This window comes from Belonocnema kinseyi, chromosome 8, assembly GCF_010883055.1.
Source record: "Belonocnema kinseyi isolate 2016_QV_RU_SX_M_011 chromosome 8, B_treatae_v1, whole genome shotgun sequence".
In the NCBI taxonomy this organism is placed as follows: Eukaryota; Metazoa; Arthropoda; class Insecta; order Hymenoptera; family Cynipidae; genus Belonocnema; species Belonocnema kinseyi.
The window spans coordinates 91,015,323-91,026,127 of NC_046664.1; positions in this window are offsets into that span (position 1 = coordinate 91,015,323).

The window sequence follows — 10,805 nt, forward strand, 5'->3', positions numbered from 1 at the left end:
TATTTACGGATTATTATTTGTATTATACTTGTTTGACGATGATACCGAAAATGTTGTTTGTTTTCATGTATTTCTAACGACTTAGGAGATCCTTCTAGAAAGTTAAAATTTTAATTTTTTTGAAGAAAATTTTTAAGGGTTATACTCGTTCAGACCCACCGATTCTGAAATTTTAAATTAAAAATAACTAATTTAATAATTACAAAGTTTTCATTCATCAATTTTAATCTCATTTATGAGCCAAAAAACGTTCGATAATCTCGGTCAGATTTAAAACGCAGCCAGACATCGAAGTCTTGGAGACGTACTCAAGACATAACAAAGTCGAACTCAAGTCAAAGCAGTTTTACTCGGGAAGTAATGATAAATAACAGTATGTCATATGGAAGCTCGGAGAGAATAGAAGATAATTTTACATAGGAAGAAGGGAGATGCAGTGTAAGTTAAGGAAAATAGCGAAAGAGGAAAGAAAAAAGCGAAGAAGAATATAGGTTGGCTATGGGAGAATATAGATCGACGGAGTATGGTGGGATTAGGATGAAGAAAGGGAAGAGATAGTATTAAATTAGGTGTCAGGAAACTAGGAGAGGAAGGAACGGGAAATAGGAAACTAAGAAATAGAGTGAAAAAGAGACGAGGAACGAATGTAGGGAAGAAAGAAGGATATATTACTGGAATATAGATGGATTTGAGAGAACGGATAGAGAGTTTATGAGAAATTTGACACAGTGGAATGTAGTAATAATAATGGAGACGTGGCTAGATGAAAAGGAATAGGAAAGAGTAAGGAGAAGGTTACCAAGTGGTTATAAATAACAAGTTTAAAATACAAATCAGAAGAAAAATAGAGCAGAGCAATGGAAGGAATGATGATGGAAGTGAGGAACGAATGTATAACAGGGAAAGATAAGAAAGAGAGAATGAACAAAAAGAAAGATATATAGTAGAAGAGGTAAAGATGGGAGGAGAAGTGAAAGATCGTGGGGTTTTATGTAAACAATGATATGCAGGAGAAGGCAGAGGAGATGAAAGAAATGATGGAAGAAAATAAAGAAGAGATTAGGGTTATAATAGGTAAAGATTTCAATGCGAGAACAGGAGATAAAGGAGGAAGGTAATGGGCAGAAGAGAGATAAAGAAAATCCACAGATAAGGTACAAAATGGGGACAAAAAGAAGTTGTTAAAGAGCTTGAAGGACTTGGAATGGCTTATCTTATACGAGAAAATAGAGGGAGATGAGGAAAGAGAATATACAGGCTCGGCAAGACAAAGGAGAACAATAATTGAATATGTGATAGTGGATAATGAGATAAGAGAGGTCAAGAAACTAGAGGTAGGAGATTATATTGGTTCGAATCACTTTTCCTTAATAGTGAAATTAGAATCAGATCAAAGTAATGGAAATATGGATAAAAAAGGAGCAGGAGTGAAAAGTGCAGGAAAAGGGGATTAGCCAATGCAAGAAAAAGATCAGTTTAGAGAGAAGGTCAGAATTATGAAAATGGAAGAGGGAAATGCGAAAGAACAGATGAAAAAAATGATAAGAGAAATAAAAAAGAGGATCAGAGTGCACAAACACAAATAAAAGTGGATGGGATCAGGATTGTAAGGAGAAAAAGAAGGAGGTCAAAGAGGAATAAAGGAAAAGGAGAAAAAAACAATAGAGAAGAATATAGAAGAAAAATGTGTATACTAAGTTGTGTGATTAAAAGAAAGAATAAGAGAATAGAAGGTTTCAGGAAGAGGCGGAGAAGGCTAAGACGGAAGAAGAGGTTCGGATGGTAGTAAATAGAGAGAGAAAAAGAAGATGAAGAGTAAATCAAGATATTGAAATAATAGATTGAAAAAAATATTTTTTGAATTTGCTAGGAGGAGTAGAGAGAAAAGTTAGGAAAGGAGGAAAATATGATAGAAAAAGAGACGAGGAAAAGGATATAACAAGGAAAGAAATAGTCAAGGTGTTAGAAATAGTGAAAGATAGTAAAGCATCTGTTATAGATGAGAATCCAAGTGAAGTATGGAAATATCGAGGGAAGGAACTAAAAGACTGGGTGTGGAAAATGTGTAATAGAGTATGGGAAGAGGAGGGGTGGCCAGAGTTATGGATGGAAAGTGTAGTGGTACCAATAGTGAAGAACGGAAAAGGAGAGGAGATAAAAGATTATAGGGGTCTGACGCTAATGCTCATACTGTATAAAGTGTATGTAACTATTTTCTCGGAGAGATTGAAGAAAGAAGTAGAGGAAAAAAGATAGAGCCACTGAATCAGACAGGTTTTAGAAAAGGAATTGGGGTGATGGACAACATATATTTTCTGAACTATCTACTAAATAACAGAATTAAAAGGAAAGAAAGGGCAATAATAGCAATGTTTGTGGACTTAAAGGCGGCGTTTGACTCATTAGACCAAGGCAAAATAGAAAAAGTTATGGTAAAAAAGGGGATAAGAGAGGGATTAATAAAGAGAGTATCGGAAATCTTTAGAGAGACAAAAAGCAGGGTAAAGGTAGGAGAGCAAGTAGGAGATAGTTTCTGGTTGGTAAGAGGTGTGAGACAAGGATGTCTTTTCAGTCCACTTTTATTTAATTTATTAATATCAGACTTGGAAGAAGAAATTAGGAGAAATGGTTGGGGAGGAGTTGGGATAGAGAAGGAAAAAAAATATATTCACTGGCATACGCAGACGACATAGTGTTGATGGCAGAGGCTGAAGAAGAAATGGCAGGATTAATTATAGGATTAGAGAAATACTTAGATGGGAAAAAGTTGAATATAAATAAAGAAATGATAAATATAATAAGGTTTAGAAAAGGAGGGAAAGGAAAGAAAATATGGACGGGGAGATAGGAGGAAATAAATTTAAAAAGGGTAAAAGAGTTTAAATATTTAGGATATATTTTGGAAACGAATGAAGGTAATAGAGCTCATATAAGAGAAAAGATAAATAAGCAGCAGGGGTACTGAAATAGATATGGGGTACAAGAACAAGAAGGTTACAAGAAACTATAGAAGGAGAATGTGTTTGATATTTGAAACGCTAGTACGGGCAGTATTAGGTTATGGATCAAAGTTATGGGAATAGAAAGAATGGAAAGCTATGGAGAGTTTACAAGAAAGTTATATAAGGTGGACACTAGGGGTAGACTAGAGGAGACCAGGATAAATGGATAAATTAATTACTAGAGCGGGAAAGAGGGCATGGAAATTTGAGATGAAGCTGAGTGAGGGAAATGGAGGGGAGTTGGCAAGAAAGCGTGTGATGGGGGTAGAAGAGAGGAAAGGGTGGCTGATAGAATTAACGAGATGGAAAGAAGAAAGGCGGGAGTTTTTTAATGCTTGACACATAGAAGACGCGACTGGCGTAAACTATGAAAAATTGGAAAAAACGGAGAGGGAAAGAAAAGTAATAGGAAGATGGGGGGGGGGGTGATTGAGGAATTCAAATAAAATAAGTGGTATAAGGTGTTAAAAAAGAAAGGAATACTACAGTATTTACAAAAGGAATGGGAGGAGGAAACATGGAAGCATGTATGGGGAGGATGTAGGGGAAGAATGAATGATAAATGAAGCTGAAAAGAGAATGTGCTAAAGATTCTAGGGGAAGATGGATTAGGGGAAGAATGGATAAAGGAGTTGGAGGGTACAAGAGGAGCGAATGAGAAAGAATAAAAGAATGCATGTAAAAATGCATGTAAAAAATGCCAAAATGGAGGTACAAAAAAAGTGAAAGAAAAATAAAACGAAAGTTGCTCAGATTAGAAGCGTAAGGATTGTAATTAATGGTTATGTAATAGGATAAGTAGATTGATCAGTTGTCAATTGATGTTTTTTAATTAAAAAATTTAACTGTTTAATTGAAAATCGAACAGAATAGGGGCGTCATCTATCACCTATGTTTTGGCTGAAAAAAATTTTGTTTGGCATTAAACTATTAGAATCTTTAATTGAATGATACATGAAGCGATTGCACAAGGCAAAAGTTTAGAATTATTGTTACTTTTGTTACTATGATGTCTCAAATATGGGTCTTTCAAGCTATATCGTAATTATCATATTTAACGAGAAGTTGGAAATGGGTAGGGATTTGACCAACATTATTATTTTGATTAGTCACAGGGATACCTTCCCGCCCCCACAAAACGTTGGAAAAGGGTAGGCTTTTGACAAACAATATTTTTTCCGCCTGCAAAAGCGGTTTTTTTGGCCGTATGGATATTTAAAAGCACTTAAACGGTGAGTTAAATATGATCATTCCGATATCGCGACATACCAATATTTAAGACATCGTAACAGACGGATTTTTTTAAGAATACGTATTGTCATGATTTTATTTGCCTAATAATAATCAGGCAGAATTTGAGAAACTTATCAAATTTGCTGCCAATAAATTAAAATTTTATTGACTTATACGAAGCCGAAAAATCAACCTAGGATTTCAATTATTATTAAGATCACATATTGTAAATAAATAAATATGAAAGACAAGCTCAAAAGTTGTTATAAAGATGCACAATGCACATTAGAGTATCTGATAGGTAAATTTTCAACATTATTTCTATCTCAATCAAGAATTTTGTTTCTTTCAGTGAAAAAAAATTATTTTATATATTTGTTTTAAACAAAAAAATATATTTTTAAGGTCACGCTAGGCAGTTTTTCCATAAAACCAGTTCTTCTAATGCGCAAATATAATGCTTAAAATATTTTTATTTCGTGAAATTACTTTGCATGAAATCAGGGAAAAAGCGCTGCATTTTATAAGAACAAACATTATTTTTGAGGTTATTATTGATCCTGAAAGTGGACAATTTATAATAGAAGTTTTAGAAATCGATTTTTGTCCTTTGAATCTTAAAATAAATAAGATATATTAGGTTTTTTTCAAATTGACAATCATTCTCTGCATTCTTCCCTTTTTTGAAAAAGTCTACTGATTTTTTACATGCTTTAAATGAGATACTACCTTCATCATGCGGACAACGAAATTTTTTTACACTTTAATTTACAGATTTTTTGTCGTTTAAATTATGAATTTTCATATTCGAAAGTTTATTATGATCACAAAAATAAACTTTTTTCTGTAGAACTTAGAGCTCATTTTCCGACAAAATTTAAGTCATTCGACATTCAGAAGATTTTTAAACATTATATTCCGCAAATTAGAAAAATAAAGAACTTACTATTTTTGTAAAACGATGCCTAACGCGGCTTCTGAGTAATCATACTTTTTGTTCTTTTTTATTCCTGGTGGAGATTTAAAAAATACAAAATTGTTATTATTTCTGTTGTGTAAATAAGTACTCTAATGTACATACAAGAAAGGAAGTGCCCATTAGTTATTTCAGGCCTTTTCTGGGGGAGAATTCCGAAAAATATTACGAATTTTATTTGGGGAGAGAGTCCAATATATTTCTAACGAAGGTTCTCTCTCCTTAATTATTTTGTTAAAATATGTTCCCTGAAAACTTGTTATAAACATTATATCATGATTATTTTTTAATAATGTAATATTTTGAATTACATGCTTCTATGACAAATATAGAGTCCACTGTTGAACACGGATCCTTGCAGAAAAAATTCCAAATTTGGTGCAGTTTTAGGTTAAAACAAATTTGGGGCCCGAAAACAGAAAAAAGAGACAATGGAAATGTTTATTGTTCAAAATGAGATGCAAACAGTTCCACACAAATGTTTTTCTGTATCGAAGAGTTAACCATTCTGGAAATCGTCTTTCTTAAAATTTTGTAAAATCCCTAGAAATCTTTGTAATTCTTTATAATCCCGTTCATTCTTCTAAAACTTTTGTAAACCTTTACAGTTATTTAATCATGTGAAAAATCCCTGAAATTCTGTGAATTTCTTGGATATCGTACATAAACTTTGGATTAATAACGATTCGGCTCCCTGCAAGTCTTTTAAAATCCTAAAAAACCTTTTGAAATTCTTTCACTTCTTTTAAATGATTCTGAAATTTTTCTATGTCCCTTGGAATCTTTTTTAAATCCGTTAAAATCTCATGAAATTCCTGCGAGAATTTGTAAATTTCATTATATTCCGTATCAGTTTTTTCATTCTTTGAACTTTGAAATACTATAGAGGACAAGATAGCCCCCCCCCCCCTCAAGTTTCCATTTCCGGAGAAAAAAAATCTATAATTTTTTATTTTTCGAAATTCAAACATTAACACTTTACCGGAAATTTCAAAATCCCATTTAATGAACGTGGGGAAATTTTGAATTTTCGAAAAATTGAACTCATGTTCCAGGGTTTCATCGAAACGTGCCCAACATTTTAGGGATTGAAGAGGAGAGTCTACGAAATAAAATCATACTGATAACTTTTCTTTCCAACCCATCCTCACACAATTCGCAGTGTTCTAAATATGAATCAAAATTCAAAGGACTACATTTTTACGTATTATTGTTACTGTTTAGCAATTTTCATCATCATTTTCACACAAATAACAACTAATAGGAAATCTGAATATTTACCTTAACTTTTTAAACAATTTAAAATTTTTTAAACGAATGTAAGTTATTCAAACAATTATTCAATCCCTAAAATGTAAAAAATAATCGTATTTTCTATTTTCAACACTTCTGAAAATTCAGCCAGAGATGTGCACTTTTTTCAAATTGGTATTCTACGCTACTTTTAGTTGAATCATTACATAAATTTGAGACATTTCTTCCAATGTTTAACAAATTTAAATTTGTTTAAATCATTTTTATTTTCTCAAACAGTTATTTTTCGATAACTAAAACAATAAAATAAAATCGAAGAAATAGAATTAATTACGATTTTTCAAGTATTTTTGAAAAATTAATATTTACGAATTCTTGAAATAGGAGGGTCTAAAATTTCCAAAATCGTTCCTGCATAGTTAATATACGTTGCCACAGGTTATATTTATCTCTCTCTTTTATCTTTAACACATCGGATTTGGTACTTTTAACCTTAGTTATCTATAAAAAAAACTGACGTAAAAGAGAGATTTCGCTTTCGGATTTGAATTCTTCGGCCAAAAATCTACAAAAAACAACACGTTTCATCGATATTGCTCTTTTATTGTCGACCTGTGTCATCATCTCCATCCAGGAGAGATATGATTGACTCGTGTGAGCCAAACCAAAAGTCATGTTGCTCGAACTTTTTTTTAAGAAATCGAAAATGTGGATGAGATTTTGCTCTGTTAACATGACAAAGGGTGTTTCTGAAACGCTGATCTTGCAAAAGATTAACTTGTCTTGGGCGCGGAGTGACAGGCTGCTGAATTTCTGTCTGATGTTCTACCTCGGCTAGTGTAATGGGCAGTAATTAGTGACTAGTAACTGGTGATTAGACCAGCGGCCGTGGCAAGATACTCGTGACCGGCACTAGTCACGATCGACGGAGGAAAGATTTCAACGTCAAGTACTAAAATCTTTTAACGTTATCACTTCGATGCTCGTGCTGCTCATCTTCAATTTGTGCTCGAGTAGTAATTAATTGACTCGAACCTCCAGCTGAGTCTAAAGTCAGGAACTGTTCCGAGATATTTCCGCCGAGAGATATTTCGACTTGATTAACTACGAACCTGGTAGAGAATTTACTGACAACTTGAACTTCTTTACGATCTGCCTTTTGTTTCTTCTCGCCAAGCTCAGAACGTACGCTACTGGCCATTTCAAAAAAACCAATTCGACCTAGGTAATTCAAACGATTTAGGGGCCGTGCATAAATTACGTAAAGCTTTTTTCTGCAATTTTGAACATTTTGAACTTTCGAAGGTCACGATAGCTACAGGATGTTCTAAAAATAACTTGGAATATAATTGTATACAGAATGTCAAAAGTTTACTAGATTTAGGAAATTACCAAATTTAAACAGATAACTGATTTGAAACCTTAGTAAGGATTATGTTACCAGTCTTGTTCCATGTTACTTTGCTGGATTTGCTTTTGAATTTTGTGTGCACATGAGACTCTGGTAGCAGAAATTCTTTATCCAGATCTCAACATTAAAATAAAAGAAGACCTTAATGACGAGTTTTAAGAAATTTTTAAATATTATGAGGTCTTAACTCATTGATTAAAACTTTATATTTTCATAATAAAAGTTTGCACTATTGAAATTGGCAGAGCAAGTGATCTGGGGATTCACTGGTTTATTTGAAATTTATTGAAAAAGCGGTTTTTCCAATTCTGTTAGATTTTCCTTTCGTTTGCTGGGAAATATATATGTAATGTTCCAGATGTTTATTGGTTTACAGGTGACGTTGATTAGTACTCAAGCGTAATGCTGGTTGGAAGTGGAGTCATCAAAAGGATCTTGTAGACTGAGTTTCGCTTTCTTTTAAATGGGAATTGAAAGTCTAATCGACTTCAGTTCAACTGCATTTCCGAAGCACAACACTGATTCTACTTTTATCTTTGAAATTATATTATGACCAATTGGAAATATTTTCTAAATATCCGGATTCTATCTGGCATTTTAATATTTGATTCGAGAAATATTTCGATGTACTCTAGGGCAGAGCTTCCGCCAGATTTGAAGATTGTAGTTTGTATAGAAATTTTTAGCAGATCTTCCGCCACATTTGAAAATTCTGGATATACTGGCTTTTCGAGGAACTTTTTAGCAGAGTTTCCGCTCGATTTGAAGTTTGGAGGTAAACTGACTTCCGATGTACTTTTGAGAAGATCTTACCCCTAATTGAAAATTTAGAGATAGATAATTGCCTTCTAATCTTTAGTAGAAATTGGTCTAGACCTTCCTTAACACACAAAAGGAACTTGTACGGCTGAAATGTGGAAAAACTAGATTGAAGAATCTGTGTAGCGTGTCTTTACAACCTTACCAGAATTTCCTGAACAGATTTGAATGAGTAAATCCTTGACTAGTAATCAATGAATTTTCCTCATTCCGTACGAGATTAGTTTTCCTTGCCAGTACCTGGATACAAACAAACTACGATTTCCTGATAAGTTTTAACTCGAAAGACACCTGCTGATTTTTGACAGATTTTTCTTGCTTGGAATGAGCGCTTTTTCCTGTCAAGGGCTTTGCGAGGAAAAGCGAGGGAAAATCTGTTGTTATGTATTTGCGATCGATCAGCTGATTGATAAACAGTGCGGTAATTAATTTATCCTTTTTAATCATTTTGTGTTGCGAAATTTCTGCAAAATAAATAAATGATTAAATAAGTTATTTCCGGATAAGTGGAAAGAATAATATACTATAATACTCCTCACCTTGAAAATAGAAAAAAAATGTATTTCATACATGGATTTGGATACGAATAAATATATATTAGATTGTATTGTATAATAAAAATTGAATAGAAATAAATCAATCAAAAAATCTATAATAATTAAATAATAATTAATATCAAGTATTTCATAAATGATAATTTATTAAATGGTTATCAAACTAATAATTAAATGCAAATAAGAGTAAATTTTTTTAACATGATCAAATTTTCGAAATTTTATGAACTTTTACTGACCACTGTTAATTTTTGCAGATTTTTTGACGATGCAAAAAAAACAAAAGGGGTGAAAGGCTGTCCTCCAAAGACTTCGAAACGGTGTTGTCGAGCGTTATCCTCAACGCTAAAGATTGAGATGGAGGTAGGACCGAGTGGACTAAGGCAGCCAAGGACTGAACAAGGCAAGCAACCAAATGAGGAATGGAAAACCTCTAATGTAGTATATATTTTCGAAAATAAGAGAGTTTGGTTTCATTTAAAAATAGAAATAATTTTATTAAAAACTATGTAAGTTGTGTGCTAATCAGATGTAGGGAAAACCTGACTAGAAACTTGTATAAAACTAGGCCCAATTTTTACTAGAGATTCTGATCCGCGGTTTATATACGTCAGATTTAATTGTGATCAGAACCAAAAACTGGAGAACCAAAGATTTGATAACCAAAAACTGGATGGCGATGGGAAGTTACATTTGAAATCAATTTATATATATACAGATAATAATCAATATGCTCTTGCTTGTGCGTTTTTATAAGAAATTAATTATTTTCTATCATAATTTATAATATAAATTATAAGTATAAATATAGCGATTATTAATAATATAAGTATAAATAATATAGTTACAATGCGTCACAGAACGTGACAAGGTCATCAAAAAATAACCTAAGACAAATTAATGGGAGACGTGTGGGGTAAGGTAAGGTCCTGCTCTGTCTTCTGAATTAATAAAGTAGTTAAATTTCAACCAAGCTGTTAAATATCGCACCAAAAAGATAAAATTTTAATTAAAGAAATGTAATCGATGACATTTGAATCAAAATAAAATTTTAATTTTTAGTCAAAAACAGTTTAATTAAACCAAAAATATGATTTTTCAACCACATAGTTGAATTCTAAACCATGAATAGACTTATTTTCAACCAAAAAGTTGCATTTTTACCGAAAAAATTTAAATTTCTGGAAAAATAGATTATCTTTCTAATAAAACAAGTACTTTCTAGAAAAAAGTTAAATTTTCACCCAAATAATTCAATATCTCATGTTAGATATTTAAACATCCCATGATATCTAACGGACATCTCAGGGACATAGAAATTTCCGTTTTGTGTGGATATCCCGCAAATGCCGAAAAAATACCTGTAAGATATCCAGAGGATGTCTTTGGAAATTAATTTGACAACCTAGAATATTCGAGTGCTGTACTGATTAATTTTTAACCAAGCTATTACACTTTTAATCAAAGAAGTAGATTTTATACTATACGATACAAATTTTTAACAAAATACACAACTCCCGCTTTCAGTCAAGTGATGGGGGTTGCTTTCAAATAAT